Below are 2,500 nucleotides of genomic sequence, written 5' to 3' on the forward strand. Positions count from 1 at the left end.
GCTTTCCCAGCAGAAACATTGATTTTTAAAACTCAAACAAACTCTTTTTTTATTAAACACAGATCATTCTTCAAAGTTTGTGATGTCCAAAAAAATCTGAATCAGAAAAGCTGTATATTGTGTCGTAACAAATGTGACGATTTTGCTGTAGGTGGTAAGGAGAGGATTAACTAACTAAATAAAATATGACAAAGAATTGCGATTTTCACATATTGGCGAATAAAAGACTTACTAGATGTCGCCTCTTAACATTCATCCTTTTTAATAAAACATATACACTTTGTCCAAGTTGATATTTTTGTCTATAGATACATCTTTCAACATCTAACTCATCCCCTGATAAATTCTCGTTTTGAGGCGGTGAGTCGCATGAGTCACGTGACACAACACTGAAATAGATTTCTATCTGAGCAAAACAACTCATTAGAATTAGAAGGGTCATAGCGCACTGTACTTGAACCCTCAATATTATTCCCACCAGATTTTCCAATGTACTCATAGATTTGTCATTTTTGAGGAAAATCAATTAGAACTTGATCGATCGCCATTGGTGAGTGGGTTTTTTTTACGTTCACATTTGTGACCCACCGTGTCAAACCTGTATTATGTCGGGATCAACTCGGTTAGGGAAATTGAATTCTTTGCCACAAATATCAAACCTGGGTTTAATTTCTGTACGTTATGCTGGAGTATAAATACTATTTCTTGCTTTACAAAAACTTCTAAGGTCCAATTTATCATCATTCTATCTCTAAATTCACTTTTTGGGGTCTGAATCATTCCGACATAATACCATTTTGAGACGGAGGGTCACATTTTACGGTTTAGATTAACTAATCATTGATTCCACGTGAACAGTTTCAGGCCATAAAACTCGTCCTCCAACTATGGCGATCGATTGGATTCAGTAGTCTGATGTCACGCCGCCCGGCAATGGCGGCCATCTTGGTTCTAAACAAAGAAAATCATTACTTTTTATTCTTCATACTGGCTAGAACTTTTCATATGTCTTGTGATCAGAATGTGTAAAAGTCAAAACATGATCAACTTTTTTTTTTCCCCTCTGGATACGCTTTAATGCTCGCCTGGGAAATATTTCATACGGGCGTCCGCCATTGTTCCGATAGTGTAGAGCCAGTGTTACAAAGTTACGATGCGTCATTTGGAAGGATATGACATTACGACTGTTGAAGAGTATTACAATGACCCTCATCTTGACCCCCCCCCCCCCCCCCTTCCAAAACCCTCTCAATTCTAGGTCTTCACGAAAGTCCCAGGTTTGACGGTTGTTAACAAGATGAGAGACATTTGTGACCATCCGTCTCAAAACGGTATTATGTCGGAATGATTCAGACCCCAAAAAGTGAATTTAGAGATAGAATGATGATAAATTGGACCTTAGAAGTTTTTGTAAAGCAAGAAATAGTATTTATACTCCAGCATAACGTACAGAAATTAAACCCAAGTTTGATATTTGTGGCAAAGAATTCAATTTCCCTAACCGAGTTGATCCCGACATAATACCGGTTTGACACGGTGGGTCACATTTCAGGTCGATCGAAATTTGGAGGACGAGTTTTCTGGCCAAATTTTATGAAAATGTGTTTTTTAAAGTTTTGTTTTGTTTATGTTTTTATGGGTTTTCCGGCGCTTGCAACACATTTAGGTTATATCAGCGCCAGTAAAAAGGAAGAAAATGGATCAGATGTAGATTCCAAGAGCACACCACCAATGCACTTAGTTTGAGATCACCTATAAGTCTCATCTGGACACAAGCACGGCCCCCACTAAGAGGAATGCACTCAAATGCTTACATTATAAATTGTAACAAATATAATAATACATAACAGAGAGATGATTTACAAGGAAAAAGATATCATCTCCCAAAACAATAACTATGCATTTGACTGTTTTCGAACCCAATTAGGTCTAGTTTAACATTGTTTTTTTATAGCGTAAAACGGACAATATAAATATTATTTTGCTATCTTTTGGATAGGACGCTAGTCTATCGCAAAGTACTTTCCGCCGGATCTAACAGACCCAGCTGCTCAATTAGTGCTGAGTAGATAGGGTGGACTGGAAAAAAAGACCCTGGACTTCACCGGGATCGATCTCAGTCCCTTTGCGTGTGAAGCGAATGCTCTACTAACAATTAACCAGTAGATTTTTCACCAATCAAAACATGGAATTTGTGACACACCTTCACACGTGCCGGACAAACATAGTTGGTTGTTTATAAACAATAACGTGAATGAACTCGACCTCAATCTGATCGTTGTTATTGTTTTTATATTGACAAATGGGTGACTAGTTATCACATGGTTTTCTCGATCATATTAAAAACGTTAAAGTTTACACATAGTTTTCTGTGCTGATTCTACTGATCAAGCGGTAGAACAGTGGGTATTTTACTTAACACATACCATCGACAGTAAAACCTGTGTAGTTTGCTGTGTCTACCAATCACTGCCATTGTTTACATGATGACGATTGTCCG

The 2,500-nt window shown here is 37.6% G+C and overlaps 1 protein-coding gene across 4 annotated transcripts in view; it reads right to left on the reverse strand.

Annotated features, from left to right (window-relative positions):
• The window catches only part of LOC144970076 (uncharacterized), a 43,192-nt gene that overhangs the window by 29,224 nt on the left and 11,468 nt on the right, over nt 1-2,500 (reverse strand). The window lies entirely within an intron of this gene.

Source organism: Berghia stephanieae, chromosome 4 (assembly GCF_034508935.2).
Source record: "Berghia stephanieae isolate SIO BIC M18660-M18661 chromosome 4, UCSD_Bste_1.3, whole genome shotgun sequence".
Taxonomy (NCBI): domain Eukaryota; kingdom Metazoa; phylum Mollusca; class Gastropoda; order Nudibranchia; family Aeolidiidae; genus Berghia; species Berghia stephanieae.